The sequence below is a fragment of the Sminthopsis crassicaudata genome, chromosome 2 (genome assembly GCF_048593235.1).
Source record: "Sminthopsis crassicaudata isolate SCR6 chromosome 2, ASM4859323v1, whole genome shotgun sequence".
Taxonomy (NCBI): domain Eukaryota; kingdom Metazoa; phylum Chordata; class Mammalia; order Dasyuromorphia; family Dasyuridae; genus Sminthopsis; species Sminthopsis crassicaudata.
Genome location: NC_133618.1, coordinates 495,428,683 through 495,450,179, shown reverse-complemented (window position 1 = coordinate 495,450,179; position 21,497 = coordinate 495,428,683). Strand labels below are relative to the sequence as shown.

General features: G+C 39.5%; 1 long non-coding RNA gene across 5 annotated transcripts in view; it reads right to left on the bottom strand.

Annotated features, from left to right (window-relative positions):
- LOC141557649 (uncharacterized) overlaps nt 1-3,616 on the bottom strand; it is a 92,961-nt gene extending 89,345 nt beyond the window's left edge. For 4 of the 5 annotated variants that reach the window (XR_012486854.1, XR_012486855.1, XR_012486856.1 and 1 more), the window contains exon 1: nt 304-3,616. This is a non-coding gene — a long non-coding RNA (uncharacterized LOC141557649). The remainder of the gene's footprint in view (nt 1-303) is intronic. The other variant, XR_012486857.1, reaches the window with a different exon arrangement.
- Between the last annotated feature and the right edge of the window lie 17,881 nt (nt 3,617-21,497).

Below are 21,497 nucleotides of genomic sequence, written 5' to 3'. Positions count from 1 at the left end.
GAGATAAAGGCACAACTCTCTTCCATAGAAGCTCAGGAGTCATGGGGAAACAATCAAATCTGTTCCCCCAAGTCCTATCTCTCGGTCAGTAACCACAGGGCTGGGCGTTCACAGTGTTCCTCCAGCTCTGCAGCTTCTTAAATCCAGTTCAACTCCACTAACATTTATTAATAATTGATTATTATTACTATTATTATTTGGATGCAGCTGAGTGCTGAAGAGAGAAAGACAAAATAAAACTGCCCTTGCTTGCAAAGAGCTTATAATATAATAGACAGAAATGAATAAAAATTAAGACCACACCTTCTTTTGTAGATGAAAGGGATTGGACTGGATCTCCAATGTTTCTTTCAGCTTTGAGAGCCTATGACCTAAATAATACAAAGCAGAATGTGGTAAGTGCATAGGAGCCATCTATACAAAATGTGATAAAAAATTTGAACAGGGAAAAATCACTTCCAGCTGGTGGGGTCAGGGAATGCTTTATGGCCAGACCCTAAAGGAAGAATAAGATTTCAACAGGTAGAGATGAGGACAGGGGGAATGAAAGGTAAAGAAAGAGTCTATTCCAGGTATGGGAGATAGGATGACTAAAGGCATAAAAATTAAAGCAGGCAGGATGAGAATGGAGGATGGTGAGTAAATTAGGGGAGAAAAATTTTGGAATTCCAGCAGAGATTTTAAATTTCTCTGTCCCCAGGTTCTGTCATACGATGTCACACAATAGCTATGGTTTCTGAATCTTAATGGATATAAACATAATAACTTATTACTAGGGCTATTAATGTCCACATGGTTTGTTTACGGATATTAAGGGATAAGGTGAAATAGAATTCAAATGTGTTCCCTGATGTAAAGCAATGAAGGCTGCTGGTTGTCTGGACTTTATGAAATAAAGGATGCCTTGTTGAGGTCAACACTGTCCTATCCAAACCTCAGTATTGCAGGTGTGTTAAAACTGTATCTTGTTATGGTCCTTGTGACCATTATCCCCTTCTAGACAGTACAGGAAGTGTGATTGCAAAGGGGAACCTAAAAGTCACATACAAATCATCCCAAAGATCAAAGGAGCATAATTTACAAATAGTATAATATATTAACAAAACCCACATCCTGGTAGCATGTGTTAAATCAGGGGAAGCCATCTCGGCGCTGCTGTCAGGACCTTTTGGTCCTATGACAAATAAATCCCAGACAAATTCCAGACCTCCACAATAAAGAGTGCAGATCACCAAATGGTGCTGATAATTTTGAGATGTTATGGACACTTTAACTTTAAAGTTTTACTGACAATTTTGAAATGATTTGGAGAGGTTAATGAACTAATCCCAAAGCACAGATAAGAGTTGTTCTGTTCCAAACAAAAGTGGCCTCAGACTCCTGCTCTCCACATTGTCCCCATGCTTCTGAATGCTCCCAACTCTGCTCCAGGGCTACGTGAGTGACACACTCTGTCTCACCCCAGCCATCCTCTTCATCACACTGTCTGCCTGCCTTCACCACTGCCTCTGGAGCCCTTCTGCTGCTTGCCTCCGTATTCTCTGTGCTGTTTGTCCCCATTTCTTCCATGGTTGTTAAAAGTAAAAATGTCACCCCATTTCCCACTGCCATCAAGGCCTTTTCCATGAGTACCCAAAGGCGTTCCTGTCCTCATTTCATAGTCACAATCTAACTCACAATTCAGCCCTTAGAAACTAGATTTTATTCATCCACCTAAGAGTGATTTGTAAATTAAAAAATAATGCATGTACTCAATAAAAGGATCTACCTTTCTTCTAGGCAGCTAAGCTAGTTGTTACAGTAGATGGTGCTAAGACCGGAGTCAAGGAGACCCGAGTTCAAATCCTCCCTTAGACGCTTAATAGCTGTGTGAGCCTAGGCAAATCACTCATTCCCATCAGTCTCAGGTCCTCAACTGTAGATTGGGATCACCGCACTTCTCAGGGCTGCAGTAAGGATCAGACGGGGCCATTTGTTTGGTCTTCATTTGGGCCCCAGTAGAGATTGGCTCAGAGTGAATGTAAAACACTACAACATGAGGTCCTCGAGGGCGGAGACTGTTCTGTCTTTAATTCCTAGAATCTAGCACAGGTCTTGGCTCATATTAACAGCTGTGTAACCATGCCTCCCACCATTTTATATCTGTGTAACTAATTTTTTTTAAACTAAAGTGGAAAACTTTACACTTACCTCTATTTATTGTCATCTTATGTTTAGCCCAGCGCTCTGGCACGTTTTTGGATCCTGACTCTCATCTAGTGCAATCATTAGCTAGCATTTACGGAGCCAGTGTCTACTATGTGTGAGGAGTTCCGGGTCTTGATGAGCTTATACACAAAGTGTCCTTGCAAGTTAAACTAGTTAAGGAGGGAGTCAGGGAGGCACCAGAAGTAAGAGACGTTGGAGGCAGGAGTGGGGAGGGACTAGCTCCCAGGGGCGGGGACGGAGGCAGGTTTGGAGGCAGCAAGTGCAGAGTCCTGCCCCGGAGCCCGTTAGAAAGGGTCTGAGCGGAGTAAGGGGATTACTCTTTAATGAGGCTGGAAAACTTCCTGGAGAAAAGCCAGAGTGGTTTACATTTTATCCTTCGTCAGCTACTCCCGCCAGCTTTGTGTCACCTGTTAATGTGATAAGCGTGTCATCTTTATCCGGGCCATTGTTAAGGATAAGCGGCACGGAGCCAAGCATAAATCCGTCAGGGCTTCTCCTAGGTCTCTGCCAAACCGACATTAAGCCATTAACACTACACGGCCATTCAGCCAACCCGAGCCGCGCTATCCTCTAACCTCTACTTCCACTTCTTCCAAGAATAACACGGGGTGCTTGATCACCTGAGCTTTCGCGTGCTGGTTTTTCCCTGAGATCTCGGCAAACTATTTACAGCGCCAGATTAATCGTGTCAGCACGGAAGACAGGTGCGTCTGGCGCGCACGCTCGCCCTTCGTGAACACCCTTTCTTCAATAATGGCTTAAGGGGCAGGGATGAACAGTCTGCAGTCATGGGACTTAGTTTTTTTTACATTATTACTTGTAGGATTTCACCTCTCAGGCCTCCGTTTCCTTTCAGCAAAAGAGACGGCTGGCGCGGACGAGCTCTCAGTTCTGCTTTCGCACGCACTAAGTACCAGAAATCCTTTTCCAAGGCGGTTCTTTAAGTGTTTTCAAATTCAAAACACTGCGCGTAACGTTGGCAGAATTTCCACGATTCCCGCTAAGGATCCTAAGCCTCAGCCCCCACACTTGAACCTTGGTGGGAGTTATTCTCGGGGAGAGGATGACGTCATGGAAGGCCGCGACTGGGGGTAGCGAGTGCCACGGAGTTAGGAGCCGGAACGTCGCACTCCCCCTCCGCTCCCCGACACTTCCGGCTGACCCTCGAGGAGTAGGAAGGCTTACGTGCTCTACCGCACGCCTCCTCTCGGTCGCCGTCAGCCGTCACCACCTCCAGCACGCGCATAGGTGCGTGTGACCCCCACGCCGGCGCGGAGAGGTTGCCATAGTGACTGTCGCCGGGGTCGTCGAGTAAGGAGGGAATGTGACATTTTGCCTGTCCTAGAAGAGTCGCCTTGGCTTTGTTTTTCCTTATTTTCTTTTCTCCCCGGCTTCCGTCCCCCGTCCCCCTTCCTCATCTGCCCACTAGTACATTCCCGACACATCCACTTGTTTTCCAAAGAAACGTCCCACCCCTCTACCCCGCACAAGCCGCACCAGACACGTGACTGGCGTCCCCTCGCCTCAGGTGGACCGTTACCATGTCAACGCGAGTCTGGAGACTACAGCAGCGCCCCCTAGTGGCAGTCGCGTCTACTTCAACTGCTAGTGGGGGTCAGAGTGGAGGAAGGGGCGGGGAATCTCGGGAAGGGGCCTACCTGAGGCACGGGGAAAGGAGTCTAGGATAGAACAGCTCTTGGGACTAGGACGCATAGAGGTAGGGCAGCCGCTGGAGCTGTCGGGGCCGGAGAGTTCTCTCCGACTTCGGGAGATTGGGCGGGGGCGGGGCTCTGGCGGGAGCGTCGGCGGCTGCGTGCCCTGTGCGAGGGAGGACGTGCCCGGCTTAGTCTAGAGGAGGCCGGCAGGGGGCAGCAGTGGCCCAGGCTGCCGGGCCCGCGGGGTTCTGAGAGCCGCAGAAACATGGAGGGGGCCGGTGAGAAGACCCTTCCCGAGATCTGAACCAGCCTTTGCGCAGGCCCCCCGAGAGGCGGAGCGAGGAGAAGAGCCCGGTACTTTACCGAGTACTCTCCACCCTCCGGTCTGCTCACGTGCAAAGTGAAGGCCTTGGATCAGGGGATCTCCCTGGCTCACTATCCCCTTAAACCGGGACGGTCGGGCAAGCGAGCGGGGAGGGTTCTGGGCCCGCTTTTCCCCGCTTGTGTAACAAAGGCAGCAGCGCTGTCGCTGTCTCAGCTTAGGGAAGCCTTTGTGGGGGCGCATTTGATAACCCCTACCAGCCGTGGGGAGCAGGAGATGCGGAGGCCGGGGGCTTGCGGGCGGGAAAGTGTGTCCTCAGACAGCGGCGGGCAAGAACCCTGTGCACCTCAGGTTCCCCCTCAGAGAATGGGCTGGAGAAGGAAACGGCACCCCCCGCCAGGATCTGCCCTGAAAGCCCCACGTGCATCCTGAACAGTCACGCCTGAAGAACGACCGAACGCTAGGGGGCGCTGTGCCGATACTGGAGATACAAAGAAAGGCCCCTGCTCTCCAAAGGGCTCTCAAATGATGGGAACTCTCGCTTGGAAAAGACAAATACAGGAAGAAGGGGTCTCGTGGAAGTCTGTAGTCAGAGATAAGAGAATTCCAGGCACGGGGTGGGGGGCAGGGAGAATTCAAACATAGAATAAATTAAAATTTAAAAAAAAGGAAATGCACAGAATGCAGATCCATAATACACAATGTAAAATCATTCCGAGAGCAATAAGAAGGGCAGTGTTAACGGCACCATAGGGGTAGTGAGGAATGCGAACCTGGAGCAGTAGGAAGGGACCACTTGATGAAGGGCTTTTATTGTCAAACAGGACTTTCTGTTTTATCCTGGAGGTGATAAGGATCCCCCCCCCCCCCAGTATATTGAATAAATGGGACAGCATGGTCAGCCCTTCATTTTTAAAGAAATGTGCTTTGACAGTTGAGTTTAGGGTGTGCAGGAGTAGGGAAAGATGAATCAGGGAGAGCAAAATGATGTTTTGTTTTCCTTTACATGAGCAGTTAGCACCAGACCTGCAATTTGATCATAAGGTTCCAATTCACTTAGCAAGGCGTCATGACTGAAAAATCCAATCAGGCAACAAACATTTAAAAAGCACCAGTTGTATGCCAGACATGTAGGGTCCTAGAGATAAAAAGACAAATGAAAAGGTCTCTGCACCCAATTAACTTACATCCATTAGGGAAGACGGCATGTTCAAACCTAGTAGACTCATACATACAAGGTAGGGTGGTTGGGGCCGAGGGACAAAGAAGATGGGTATTTAAAGCTAACAGGTTCTGGAAAAGCTCACAAAAGAGAAGGCATTTGAGCTGAGGTTTGAAGGAAATTAGGGATTCTAAGAGTCAGGGATGAAGGAATGTATGGCAGGCATGGGGACCTGTGTAAAGACTTAAGAGATGGAAGATGGATTGTTATATGTGAAGAATGGCATGGAAGTGTATTTGACTGGGCCATAAAGTTTATGAAGGAGAGTAATGTGTAATAAATCTAGAAAGGTAGATTGGAGCCAGGCTGTAAAGGATTTTAAATGACAAAAGAGTTTGTATTTGATCTGAGAAGTAATAGGGAACAACTGGAATTTATTGGGCAGAGTGACATGGCCAGACCTAAACTTTAGGAAGATCACTGGAGGATGGACCAGAGGGCAGAGAAACCTGGTGACAGCTAAAGGAGGTAAATTTCAGTAGTGCAGGCACGAGGTGATTGGGGCAGATGCATGATTCTAAAAGAAGGGGACAGATTTGGCAGATGTCTGGTGTCAAGTCTTGACAACAGATTGGATGGATGGTATGTGGGGTAAGGAAAATTGAAGAGCTAGGAATGGTGCCAAGGTTGTGAGGAGAATAGAATTGGCAGGAAAGATAACGAATTCTGTTTTGAACATGATGAGTTTGTCTATGGGACGTTCAAAAGAAGATTGGTAATGCAAAGCAAGTACAGGAGAGAGATTAGATCAAGGAATTAGAGATTATAACTGAACCTATAGTTGATAATGAGATCACTAACCAAGATGGTATATAGAGAAAAGAATTCCCCAAAGAACTGAAAGGTGGAAGGATTGACTATCATGAGGACAAAGAACAGGCTTGGGAATCTCAAGGTATAATATGTCGAAGTTAGGAGGGACCTTTAGAATCATGTAGTCTTCTCTGTGCAGTATATAGAACATAGATATTGAAAGATGTAATGACAAAAGATTATCATAAAAGATACGATTGGTTATTTCAAAGTTGAATGTGAAAGTGGGACATTTGTGGGTGATGGAAAGACAAGGATATGATTCTATATGTGGCTGAGGTAAGATGGAGGTCGTGGGAAAGAAAAGATTGAAGAATTAGGGAGTTAAGGTATTTGAGAGAACATCAATATGGCTTCCTTGTAATGCTAACAGTTTACATTTATAAAGTATTTTTCTCATGTGGTTCTCAAAGTAGTTCCAAGATTATTATCCCAATTTCCAAGATGAAAAAACTGACTCCTTGCTAAGTTAAATAATTTGCCAGGTCACCGAGTGTCGGAGATGGGTCTCAAACCAAGGCTTGCAGAATCTTAAATTCAATTAATTGTATTTGAGGAATTTGAGAACTTCTACCACACACTCATATAGCTTAATTAGGAAAAAAATTTCTTCAGAAAAAATTTCTCCCTACCCCCCACCCCCACTTCACCTTTCCAGATTTGTCCAGGATGGTGTTCTGTTAGCTCTGCTTTGTTTAATTAGAAATGCCTTGTTTGTTAAACACTGTTGCTAATAACACTTGGAAGTCAGACTGGGGCTTTATTCCCTTTCTTCAGCTTTGGGTGGCCACAAATATTTATTTATAGAAGCTTTCCCTGTCTGTGGTATTTGCAGAAGACCTATTTTGACTCACTAGACAATAAATATCCCTTGTCTTTCATCATAAATTAAACTGAACTAGGAAGGGAAACAAGTGAAATAAATAGCAATTGTTTCAGTTTTGGCCAGAAACCCTGAGTGTCATTCCCTTCCAGATTGAGATAGATAGATAGATAGATAGATAGATAGATAGATAGATAGATAGATAGATAGATAGATAAAAGAAGCCATTCTCTACCTCATTTTTTTTTAACCTACCTTAATCACTGGGTACTGCCTCAAACAGACGTGTTAAAAACCTTACCTTAAAAAGGCCAAGGTCTCCCACTCTCAGAAATGGCTCTGGAGGAGTAAGTGAGACTGATGACCTGGCCTAGCCCTCCCTCACCTAAATCCAACTCACTTGCATGTCATGGCATCCCCCTCCCTGACATCAGCATCATCTTAAAGAACAAAGGACATATTATGACAGCAACAACAAACTGAATAAAATTGGAGTTATAAGGTTTGTTTTCATTTGCTCCAAGTACTCAGCCATATTGTGACCCAGTTTAGCAGAAGCACAAATTGTTTGAGTTAGGAAAGACCTTCAGAATATCTAATCTTCTCTATACGGCATTCAGAGCACGGATGTCATTGAAATAGAGTCTAATAGGTGAAAGAGCATTGAGCCTGGCAAAGACGTCACATCTCCCCAGAGAAAGGCTAGGCAGCAGAATTATTTTTATAGACTTCCTGCTGAGACTGGAGCCTCATGTCATGCTGACGACAGACTCTCTATGCTCATTTCCCAAAGGATGAGCTGGCTTCTTGATGCAATTTCCTTTTCTATTATTAGTGTGTCATTTGACAGTATAATCCTAAGGTATCAGCATTCTGAAAAGTTCAGGTTTCTCTTGGAGGCACACAAGAATGGTTAAAATGGACCCCTGAGCAGTATAGGAGATGAAGGGGGGTGGAGAATGATGCTCTCCAGTGTCAGGCTACTTTTAATCTCTTCTAAAGCATTGTTGCTGTTCCTTTTTTTTTTTTAATGTCCTAGTTTTTACTGATATCTTTTGTCAGTTTATTAAGAATTTAATGTATTTCAGGCACTATTAAATGCTAAGAATACAAAGAAAAGCATAAAAACAAAAAACAAAAACAAGATCTCTGCGCTAAAGGAACCCACATTCTAATGGAAGAGAAAAAATTGTACTATATACATACACACACACATACACACACACACACACACACACACACATATATATGTATGTATGTATACACACATTTATAAAATTGTACTTTTTGCATGATAAAAGAAAGGCAATATCATAAGGAAGATATAATATATTTCACATTTGTTTCTGAATTTTTTTTCTTCCTCTTTTTCATTTCATCCCTTGTAATAAAGAAAAAAAGCAGTTTAGTAAAATTAACCAACTGACAATGTATGCAGTATTCCACACCTATAGTCTCCTCCCTCTTTAATGAAAAGAGGAATATAAAGTTTTTAAACTCTTCTCTGGAGACAAACTTGGTTATTATAATTAACATTGTTTAGTTAAGGTTTTTTGTTTACATTTACATTGTCAAGTAACCAACATTAAGTACTTGATATATGATAGAAATTGAACTAGCCTTGGGGATTCAGAAACATAAATGAAATTGTTCCTACATTCAGAGAACTTTCTCTAAAGGGAAACAGTATATAACAGTATAAACCAATATAAAATAAAAGTATACAAAATATGGGAGAAACTCCACTGTAATTTGGGGAAAGGAACACTAGCAGCAGACATTTGAACTGGACTTAGGGAAACTAAAATTCCAAGAGACATAGATGAGAAGGGGGAGATTTCAAGCTTGAGGGGCAACCTATGCAAAAGCACAGACGTAGGAAATAGAAGAATATGTGTAAGAAACAGCAAGGATGACAGTTTGGCTATACTGTAGAAACAGAAGGAATCAAGGTGGAAAGGAGGTTTGGAGCCATACTGTGAAGGAATGTGAAGGCTTAACATTGATAGATATCATCTCCGAAGTAAAATTTGCTACTCAAGTTTATTGAGAAAGAAATTGATGTGGTCAGATCATTCTACTTTAGGAATGTCATTTAGCAACCATATAGGGAACAATTAGGAAGTTGTTTTTCTGCTTTTATTTTTCTGCATCAGTTCATATAAAACTTCACATACTTTTCTGAATTCTTCATTCTCATAATTTCTTATAGTATAAATATTATTACCAGTGCTATTCCCTTACATTTATGTACCATGACTTACTTAGCTGTTGCTGTTTCAAAAGGAAATAAAAACTCCTGTCCCAGAGAGGAGTGCCTTTTCTTGCTTTCTTCTTCTCTGTTATCCTTTTCAATTCACATCAGTGTTAGTATAAATTCATAGAATTCTTTTCTTTCTGCTTCTATAAATTAGAATTGCATTTTTGTAATACCTCCCATTTCCAGAGAACCAATCCATAATAAAACATTGAAAGGAGAAAAAAGAAAAAGAACATGCATTAAAACTAACCAATGTAGCAACCAAGTGTCAAATTATATATAATATTCCACACTCATATTTCTTCTTTAAGATCAAGCTTCATCATTTCCCAGTATTTGGTTTCAGTTTTGGTTTTTGTTGTGCTATCTATATTGTTGTAGTTGTATATATTGCTTTCCTAGTTCAGTTCATATATGTCTTCCCATTTTTCTTGTCATAATCATATTTTCTTTTTTAGATAGCTTTTATTGATCTATTTTGTCCCATTTCACTGTTACCTTTTATCTCTCTTAGAGTTATTCCTTACAACAAAAGAATTTTTAAAAAGAGATAAAACAGTTGAGCAAAACTAATTAACATGTCAAAAAGTCTTATTCTCCTACTACTGCAAAGAAACAAGGAAAAGTGACATTTTATATTTTTTTCTTAAGCCTGGTCATTATAGTTTTGTTACAGTTTCAGCTATCTTGTTTTTGTTGTCTTTTTCATTAGTATTGTAGTCATTGAAATTTTTGTTCCTAGTTCTGCTTACTTCACTTTGTTCCATTTAATTTATGTCTAACCATGAATCCCTGTATTCATCATGTCATATAGCATAGTAGTGTTCAATTATAATCATGTTTCACAATTTATTTAACCACTTCCCAATTGCTATGCATTTATCTACTTTACATTTATTTCTTTACTACTATAAAAATGTTTCTATTAATATTTTGGTATATGGGGACTGGGAGTTTTGTAATCATTGACTTCTTTGGGCATATACCTAGCAGTAGAATCTTTGAATCAAAAGTTATGGTAGTTGAGTCACGTTCTTAATGTAATTCCAATTTTTTTCCCAGAATGGTTGTACCAATTCATAATTCCACCATCAATGCATTATATGCCCCACCTTTTCCTCTCAACTTTGACTATTCCCATTTTTAGTCATCTACCAGTTTGCTTATTATGAGGCAAAAATTCAAAATTCAGAGTTGTTTTGATTTGCATTTCTCTTTTTATTTTTGGAACAATTTTTTTATGAGATTGCTAGTTGGCAATTATTTTGAAAATTTTAACCACTTATCCATTGGGAAACGAAAATCATAGAAAGGACTTTAGAGCTTCAAATTTCTGAGATAAAAGGAACATTAGGGGCAGCTAGGTGGTGCAGTGGATAGAGCACCAGCCTTGAATTCAGGAGGACCCGAGTTCAAATCTGGTCTCAGACACTTAACACTTCCTAGCTGTGTGACCCTGGGCAAGTCACTTAACCCCAGCCTTGGGGGGGGGGGGAGAGAGGAACATTAGAACATACAGTTTAGGAAAATCAATATACTACAAATTCCATATGTTTCAGCCTTAGAACATAAAATACAGACTTAAAAAAGAATCTTAGAACATATAAAGACTGAGGTGGAAGAGACTAAGATAATTTAGTCTAACCCCTTCACTTTAAAAATGAGGAAATATGCTTCATTTTAGAGGTCTTTCCCAAGGTCACACAACAAGTTCAAAATAAAGCTAGAGTTAGAATGAAGTTTCCCACTACTAGGTTCTTGCTTTTTCATAGGGATTTATTTTAAGTTTCTAATTATCAAGCATTAATTATTGTTCTCCCTTTGACACCCCCCCCACCTACTGAAAAAGAGGAAGGAAAGAAAAGAAACCTTGTAGCACATAAGCAAAGTCAAATAAAACATTCTTACATTAATTGCATCCAAAAACATTATTCTGCAGATTAGTCCATCATCTCCCTATCATGACATTGGCATCCGTTTTTGTAATCAATCTCCTTAAATAATCTGATCACTTAACTGATTAGAATTCTTAATTAAATTCTAAATTAGGTTGTGATTCTGATTTTGCTCATTTCACTTTGCATCAGTTTAGACAAGTTCCCAGGTTTCTCTGAAAACATACTTTTCATCATTTCTTATGGTATTACATTCATATTCCACATTTTGTTTAGCTATTCTCCAATTGATTAGCATCCCTGTAGTTTTACATTTACATTTACAAAATGCTTTTGTACATATGAGTCCTTTCCCTCGTTTATCTCATGAAGTATAGGCCTAGCAGTGTTATACCTTGATTAAAAGCATACACTGTTTGCTTTTTATGTATAATTCCAAATTATTTTTCAAAATGGTTAGACTTATTCATAGCTCTAACAACAATGAATCAATAAGTTTATCTTCAGTCTCTCCAACATTTATCATTTTCTTTTTTGTCATCTTTAACAACCTGATGGATAACAGAACCTCTGAATTGCCTTAATTTCCATTTCTCTATGAGCAATTTGAAGGATTTTTCATATGCTATAGATAAGTTGGAATTTTTTCCTTGAGAACTGCCTATTCATATCCTTTGCAATTTGGGGAATGGCTTTTGTCCTGACAAATTTGGATCTTTGTGTATGTGTAGATGTATATGGGACAGCAAAATACTGCAAAGATTTTTCCTAGTTAAGTCCCCTTTAATCTTAGCTATATTGGATTTTTCATATTATGCAAAGCCTTTTAAATTTGATATAATTACATAGGAAAATTACATACTGTAAGGAAACTGAAATATTTTTCTTGATCCATCTTATGTTTTGACTATTGTCTACTACTCTAGAATATGAGTCTATGCAGTTGAATAATCAGAGGCAATGTTTTGTATGCTAAGATGGATCCCCAGTGGTCAATACAGATTTTTGGTTGTATGTTTGATTTGTGAAATAGTGTGATGTAGTAGGGGATGGGAAGACCTGAGTTTGAGTTCTGACTTTGCCAGTAACTTGCTATGTAAACTTAGAAAAAGTCATTTCCTTTCCCTTTGATTCAAAATCCCCATTTGTAAAATTATGGGATTGGACTTTGAGCTCCCTTTAGGCTTTTTTATTCTATGATTCTAATCTTGTCAGCAAATATAAATGTTATTAGTGAACTCATGGATTTTTGGATTGTTTCCTGCAATAGATTTGAAACAGTCAGCTTTTACTGCCCCAAGTCATAACATTCAGGATTAGCCTTCAAATCTTGATAAATATCTTTAGGCAACCAATCCCATTTAATAACTATTGAAGCACAAGTCTATTGATTGTATCAGAAGTCAGTCATGATTGAAAATGAGATAAATCATCTCTTTTGTCACATTTTCCTCCACCCTTTCTTCCCAGTGAGTCATAGAATGTCAGAAGTAGAAGGGACCTTAGAGGTTATCAAGCTTAACACACTGTCCAATTCAGAAATCCCTTCTTAGAACATCCCTGGTCTAGTAGCTACTTGATGAATGCTTGTTGGGTGAAATCACAGTAGTCATGATGCCTCATCTTTTGCTCCTGGGATATAGCCAGAATCCGCTCCCCCTTTGCCAAGTCACGCAACAATGTGTGGGGTCAACAGCCTGTAATAGTGTCAAATTCAATTAAACCGGGGCAGCTAGGTGGCGCAGTGGATAGAGCACCAGCCTTGAATTCAGGAGGACCGGAGTTCAAATGTGATCTCAGACACTTAACACTTCCTAGCTGTGTGACCCTGGGTAAGTCACTTAACCCCAGCCTGGGGGGCGGGGGGAAATTCAGTTAATCCTACCAGTGATACACTCACACATGAGGACAAAGCAGTCATAAAAAAGAGATTTGAAAGGTTTTCCGTATGTTGACAGAGAACCTAGGCAGATGTCTGAGAGCATCTTCCCTTCATGATAGAATATCTCACAAATTTAAGCATCTTGTTATTTCTTCAAAAAATAAAAAGAGCCATAAAATGCCATTGTGGCACTCTGCTACCATCATTTGTTTATATATTGTATTCCAACTAAAAGGCTAGATTTTTCTTCCTTGGTCTTTGAAGAAAATCTTATGCAAATCATGTTTCTCCTACCTGGAATGTTCTCTCCTGGTTTCAAATCTTACTCTAGCAAACTAAAGCTCAGATAATGACTGATAATAATACCTCACATCCATACAATCGCTTTAACTGACAAAACTACTCTCCCATAACAAACTTTTCCTTCTCTGAACTTTTATTGGTATCTCACATAATCCTATGCACACTTGTCATGTTTCTTATGTTGTCTTATATAGTTATTTTCTTCTTTTGCCCTATGATTAAGCTTTTTGTGTCTGTATATACCTTCTCACTACAACTTGGTTGTGGACCCCTTAAGGACAAGACAGTGTCTTATTTCACCTCCATTTTCATCCCCAGCACCAAGCACAGAGTCCTATATTTAATGTTGACCAAATTTTGAGAGAGTTTGACATACCAATGAAAATTAAATTTGTGATTTGACTAGCCTCAAGATAATTTACAAGAAAAGAATAAGCTAAATAGCTCATTTGATTTATACTTTCCTGCTCTCATTACTCTACACAATTATCAGTGTGGCTTAGTAGACTGGGAGTCAAGAGATATAAGTAATTTCTACTTTGCCTAAACTAGGTATATGTTATTGTGAGCAACTGATTCCTTTCACTGGGCACCAGTTTCTCTACACAGTGATGGTATGGAACAAGATTATCTTCTAAATCCTTTCCAACTCTTATTAGCATACTGAAATTTACCTATAAGTGCACTCAGGACAATTTCTTTTGAGCCTAACTTTCCTGGTTCCACAGAATTTAGCTTGAAATTTAGGCTAACATGAATTTTCTATCTTCTGCTGTTTATCTACTTATCTGTCTTTATCTCTCCCTTTTAAGAAAAATAATCTTGAGAGCCTCGTCACAAGGAGTGGCTCTTTACTCTCTTTAGACCAGATGAGACTCATTCCTTACTCCATTTGTGTTAGAACAGAAGCTCAAATAAGCAGTTGCATGCTAATGTTCCACCCAGCACTAAGGAGGGATGGAGATGTAGCTATTCCTCCTCCCTGGGGGCTGGGGGCTGACAGCTTGAATGGGTAGTTGAATGCTAGGGAGAAAAGCTAGGGGGCTCTATTCCATCTACCCATTTCTTTTTTTATTTCTAGTACTTTTAGTAAGAATTCAGCAAAGAGTATTGGGAAGAGAATGGGCTAAATAGCTACATTTGATTTATACTTCCCTGTCCTCATTACTCTCTCTTTTTTTTTTAAACATATATTATTTTATTTTTCCTAATTATAATGCAAAGTGATTTTTACACTTTTTAAAATAAGATTTTGAGTTTTAGATGTCCCCCCTACTTCTCTTCTTTTCCTGAAATGGTAGACAATTTAATATGTTATAAACATGCAATTATGTTGAAGTACATTTCTGTATTAGCCACAGTCCTCATTATTCTTTACACAATTCTTATCAGTGTAGTTTAGTGGACTGGGAGTCAGGAGAGAAATGTAGTCTCAGCTTTGTCTAAACTAGGTATGTATGATTTTGAGCAACTGATTCCTTTCATTGGGCACTAGTTTCACTACACAGTGATGATATTGAACAAGATTATCTTATAAATACTTTCCAGCTTTTGCTAGCATACTGAAATTTGCAGCTGTGCCCAACAAAAAATAAGAAATTGAATATGTTTAATTTGGAGTAGAGAAAACTTAGGAGAAACATGTGTTTGAAAGGATGATTTATAGAAAAGGAATTGGATTGGCTTTGCTTGGCTCCAATGAGCATAATTGGGAGAAATAATAGGAGTTACAAGGAAACGAATTTAGTTCCTGTATGAGGAAAAATTTCCTGATCATCTAGAACTCTCTAGAAGCATCATAGAGTACCTTTAAAAGTAATGAGTTTGCCATCAATGGAAATCTTTAAAGCTTAGGCTGGGTGACAGCTTGTATACAAGGGAATTTTAAGTCACATTTACATTAGAATAGACAAGTTGATGCTTCTTACAACTAGCTGTATGTAAATAAAATAATTTAAAATGTATTTATGAAGCTCAGATCTGACCTCAGATTACTAGCTATGTTGACTATGGACAAGTCACTTTGATGAGAATTAGGTAAGGGGTACCTGAATAAAATTAGGGTTAATTGAGGTCTAGTGGCAGGTTCGGGGTACAGGGAGTCAAATAGAGCTCCCCTGCAACCCCTTTGGATTCAGCTCAAAGATACAGAGTTAAATGAGATCTAGTAGCGGTGCAAGAGTCCTCTGTAAAGGAATTTACAGACCCAAAAACTTAGATTGATAAAAGGTTTATTGTGGGGTTTGGAAGTAAGGGCTGGCACCAGGCAGGCAGAACCCTTGACATAACCGGCGTAAGGATGCCATGTTTGGGGCTCCTGCAAAGAGTGGACTCCAGTTTCCCTCTTTTATAATGGGGGCTTTTGGTAAGGGGCCCGTGGATATAGTCCCAGGTTGGCTCCTGGCTGAAACCAGCCAGGGTTAGAATTTGAATAGAATTCAATGGGTTTTTAGATAAAGAACTGTTTGTACTGAGGGTGGAGGTTGGGAAACCTGAGCAGATCATTAGAATGGGGGGCTGGGACAGCCCAAGTTAGCTCAGATCCGATGGGGGATGGGAATTAGAAAGGAATCTTAACCCACATCATTTTAACTTCTGTTTGCCTCAGTTTCCTCATCTGTAAAATGGGGACAGTAATAGCACCTATCTCCTAGAGTTGTTGTGAGGATAAAATAAGATAATATTTGTTAAGTGCTTAGCATAGTGCCTGGCACATAATAAGTGCTACATAAATGTTAGCTATCATCATCATCAAAATTATCATCATCCTCATCATATAATGAATCCTTTCCCCAATAATTCTAATTGTTATGTTTTTCAAGTTTGAACTTTCTTATGTTGTTTTCTTAAAGCAAGTCATACTGGTATTATAGTAATAGTAGTGTTTACCTGCTACTTTTTAGTTATACACCCAGTTTTTGATTATTGGTTCTTATTAAGATAAAATCACATACTATCTTATGTTTTTTCTTGAATATAACATTTAAACTTCTTATTTTGTTTATCCTTGGAAAAGTTCATGTTATGGTTAAAAGAATATTGAATTGGAAATTAGAAGGCATGGTCTCTATTTCGAACCCCATCATTTCCAAAGTAATCTTAGACAAGCGATTCTACCTTAACCTTAGTTGTTTTTTTTTTTTTTAATCAATAAAATGAGAGGATTGAGCTAGGGGAGTTCCAAAGTGCCTTCTGTCTCTAAAAATGCTTAGTTGCCTTACCTCCATTGTGCACATTTCTATTATCCCTAGAGTTCTAGATTGTGAGTTTTAATTCTTGTCATCTTGAAAGAGAGGAGGATGAAATGTAGCCAAAACCCACAGGGGAAAAGATTGTTCTAGCTGTGGCTCATCTCCAAGAATGGTGCCTGACTATTTGAGCATCTGCATTTATAAACTATTAAGAGGAAAGTAACTATCATTTGCTCCAAGTCCTTTAATAATTAGCTTTCTGCTAGCAGCTCATGTGAGAAAAACTTCCCATATATCCTTCTTGGAGATCTAAGATGTCATCTGCTGTCATTCTTTGTAAATAATTTACATGCTTCTGTATGCTGAGTAAGAGTTAAATGCCAAGAGTGGATAGATCAAAGAAAAGCTCAGATTGAGTGTGTTTAGACTAAGGGGTGCTGAGGCCCAAATGAAGGAAGGATGAAAGGGAAGGTGAGATCTGGGGATCATGGGATACTTCAGTTGGAATAAAGATTATGTTTATGGTTCATACATTAAAAATAGGGTTCAAGAGTTGCATTTAGAAATTTAAAATCCAAAATACAAGGGGACTTTGTCTTCAGTGTCCACTATATCTTATAGAGTTTAGCAGCAGGGTAGAACTAAGATTGAAATACAGAGTTCTCACTTTATATAAGTAGACTTTTCTGCATATCTATGAAGGATGAAGATGGAGATGAAGAAGGAAGGAAGAGAAAGAAGCAGGAAGGGGGTCAGTCAGTTCAGGGACACATGGAACCAGTGCGACCAGAGACAGAAAAGCAAGAGCAGAAGGAACACTCAGGGCTGAGGCCAGACCTAAAGAAGAAGAAGAACACATGTTTGGCTGATACATCAGAACTGGACAGGGACAAGCTTAGGAGAGGATGGGCAACACTGTGCAGGGGAGGGAAGGGAAGGGGGGCAAGAGTCAAACAATAGCTGGAAGACACATGAGGGAGAGGGGTAAGTGAGTGGAGCCAGAGGACGGTCTCCTCTCTGCCAGGAAGATCGCAAACCATGCTCCTGATACCAAAGTGATGATAGTCTCAGCATATATGTTCTGCTTCTACTTGGAGGTTTTTTTTTTAGGGTTTTGTTTTGGGGGGAGTAAAAAAGAGGACTACCTAAGAGAAGGGGAAGGAATAGAGAGAGCACAGTACTACAAAGTAAAATTAGCATATTTGTCTGTTTTTTTTGAAATGCAGATTTATTTCAGAATTTTTTTACTCCTATAATGTAAATTGAGAACTGTCTGTACTTAGTTCCTAACCATTTAGGGAAGAACCTAAAGCAGAATTGGGTTGAATTCAGGTGACTGGAGAGAGTGATTCAAAAGTGAAGAATCTATAAGTAAGATTCATTTCTTAACCAGGACATAAATGGGTTTTTACCTATAATTTGCACCTGTAGTTACTTACCTATGCATCTTTGCTATTCTGCTTTAATCAACACATGGATCATTTGAAGCTGAGTAACATAACAAATGAGTATAATAACAAGGATCTTATCTAAAATGATGACAGATTGGAATGATAGATTTTTAGGTTAGAATCTAATAAAATAAAATTTAATAGGCAAAAATATAAATTCCTACCTTTGGGTTCAAAAAATCAACTACAAAACTATAAGTGAAATGTAGTTAATGGTTAACAGAAGTTAATGAGAAGAGGGGGGAAAAAAAACAAGGAAATTTTGTGGAGTATAAACCCAGTGTTCCTTTATGTAGTATGTAGTATAGCAGTCAAGATAGCAGTTGTTGATGTTTAATGTTCAGAATAAGAAAATCGATAGTTCCCCCACTCTGCTTGGTCAAATCCCATAATACTTGGGATATTATGAATTTTTTTGTGTGTACCACATTTGGGGGAACAACCTTGATAACTTGTCCAGTAGAACATCCAGAGGGAAATGACTAAAATAGAAAAGGTATTCACAACTATGTCACATGAAGACTGCTGGAAAGAATCGGGAAGTGGATCTCTTGAGCTTAGAATTTTGACCTAATTCAGCATTGTTTGGCATTAATATAGTAAATCCTAGGAGTCCTGGCCACCAGATCACCTAAGGAGAGCCTTACAACCCCAGATTGAAAGAGCAAATCCAGGGTAGGATTTGACTTATAAATATGTGGTATAATAGAATGCTGATCCTAGAGTCAACAACATCTTATTTCAAGTTTAATCACATATATTTGCTAGCTGTGTGACTCTGGGCAAGTCACTTAACCTATGTCTGTCTCAGTTTTCTCAATTGAGGAACCTGTTTCTCAACATCTGCTTCCTGAGTTGTTGTGAAGATCAAATGAAATAATACTTGTCTTAGCACAGTTCCTGGAACATAGTATAACTTCAGTAAATGTAATTCAGTAAATGCTTGTTCCCTTTCCTCTGTTCTCTTACCTCTTCTAGGTTGGGTGAGATAAGGAGGAAGGAGAGAAAGGAGACAAAAAAAGAGAGGGAGGGAGACCAAGAAAGGAAGAGAGAGAGAGAGAGAGAGAGAGAGAAAGAGAGAGAGAGAGAGAGAGAGAGAGAGAGAGAGCGCTATCTTATCTTTATCCTAGAGAATAAAAGATTCAATGGAAAAATCTGACCACATTTTTCAAAATATTAAAGGCTGTCATATAAAAAGAGGCTTAGACTTGTATTTGACTCTAAATGGCATAACTAGGATCAGCGGTTGAAATTTTTAAACAGAGGCAAGGCTCAGTATCAGAAAGAATTTCTCAGAGACATCCCACAATAGCTACCTCTAGATGGAAAGCTCATTGCTATAGGAGGTATTCAAAAGTAGAAGCTGGAAGAACACTTATCAGAGATGCTACATGCTTTCAAGTTCTGAGGTTCTATGACCTATGAAGATGATGATTCATGATATGTAGGATCTTATTATGGCTAAAAAGCACTTAACACATATATGTTCTTCTCAAGATGCTATTTTATTTCTGAGGTACCTGGGAGAGAATCAGAGAAAGGTACATTTTCTTTCTTTCTTTCTTTTTTTTTTTTTTAATAATTTTTTTTTTATTCATTTTTTCAAATTATCCCCTCCCTCCCTCTACTCCCCTCCCCCCGATGGGCAGGTAATCCCATACATTTTACATGTGTTACAATATAACCTAGATACAATATATGTGTGTAAATACCATTTTCTTGTTGCACATTAATTATTAGCTTCTGAAGGTATAAGGAACCTGGGTAGATAGACAGTAGTGCTAACAATTTACATTCGCTTCCCAGTGTTCCTTCTCTGGGTGTAGTTATTTCTGTCCATCATTGATTAACTGGAAGTGAGTTGGATCTTCTTTATGTTGAAGATTTCCACTTCCATCAGAATACATCCTCATACAGTATTGTTGTTGCAGTGTATAGTGATCTTCTGGTTCTGCTCATTTCACTCAGCAACAGTTGATGTAAGTCTCTCCAAGCCTCTCTGTATTCCTCCTGCTGGTCATTTCTTACAGAGCAATAATATTCCATAACCTTCATATACCACAATTTACCCAACCATTCTCCAATTGATGGACATCCATTCAACTTCCAGTTTCTAGCTACAACAAAAAGAGCTGCCACAAACATTTTGGCACATACAGGTCCCTTTCCACTCTTTAGTATTTCTTTGGGATATAATCCCAATAACAGCAATGCTGGGTCAAAGGGTATGCACAGTTTGACAACTTTTTGGGCATAGTTCCAAATTGCTCTCCAGAATGGCTGGATTCTTTCACAACTCCACCAACAATGTATCAGTGTCCCAGTTTTCCCACATCTCCTCCAACATTCATCATCATTTGTTCCTGTCATCTTAGCCAATCTGACAGGTGTGTAGTGGTATCTCAGAGTTGTCTTAATTTGCATTTCTCTGATCAGTAGTGATTTGGAACACTCTTTCATATGAGTGGAAATAGTTTCAATTTCATCATCTGAGAATTGTCTGTTCATATCCCTTGACCATTTATCAATTGGAGAATGGTTTGGTTACCTATAAATCAGGGTCAGTTCTCTATATATTTTGGAGATGAGACCTTTGTCAGAACCTTTACTTTTAAAAATATTTTCCCAATTTGTTACTTCCCTTCTAATCTTGTTTGCATTAGTATTGTTTGTACAGAAACTTTTTAGTTTGATGTAATCAAAATCTTCTATTTTGTGATCAATAATGATCTCTAATTCTCCTCTGGTCATAAATTCCTTCCTCCTCCACAGGTCTGATAGGTAGACTATTCTCTGTTCCTCTAATCTATTTATGATCTCATTCTTTATGCCTAAATCATGGACCCATTTTGATCTTATCTTGGTATATGGTGTTAAGTGTGGATCCATATCTAATTTCTGCCATACTAATTTCCAGTAGAAAAGTACATTTTCAAAGCTTCCCCATGTTTTTTGACAGTGGTAGAACTAATAGTGAAGCACAGTCTGATATTCTACCAAGACACTGGCTATAATGATATTTTACAAGGTAGAAACTATGACTTATGAAGAAAAAATGCTACATCAGAACCCCTTACTCTTCTTAGAGACTCCACCTATATTCCTGGACCTGGGCAGCCCCTAGAGAAGCACCAGAGCACACCAGTCTCTTGTCAAAACAGCAACCTCTCCCAGAAACCTGCCTCAGTGACTGAGGCCACCTGGAGCAAGGGCCTGGCTGGAAGGATGGGCAGATGACTGAACAAGACAGGTTGAGAAAAATAAAGATCAAAAGTGCATAGTGCATCACCCTTCCCTCCTTACATTACTTGTTACCTGCATGGATCCCTGCCAAAAGCAAGGGATTGGTAAGCTATTTCATTTACACGGTTTTGGTAACTGTGCATCATCACTAGAGCATAGTATTTTTGTTCTCAGCTTTTGGATTTACCAGAGGAGGATCCCAAATCATCCCTTCATAGTGCAATCATCA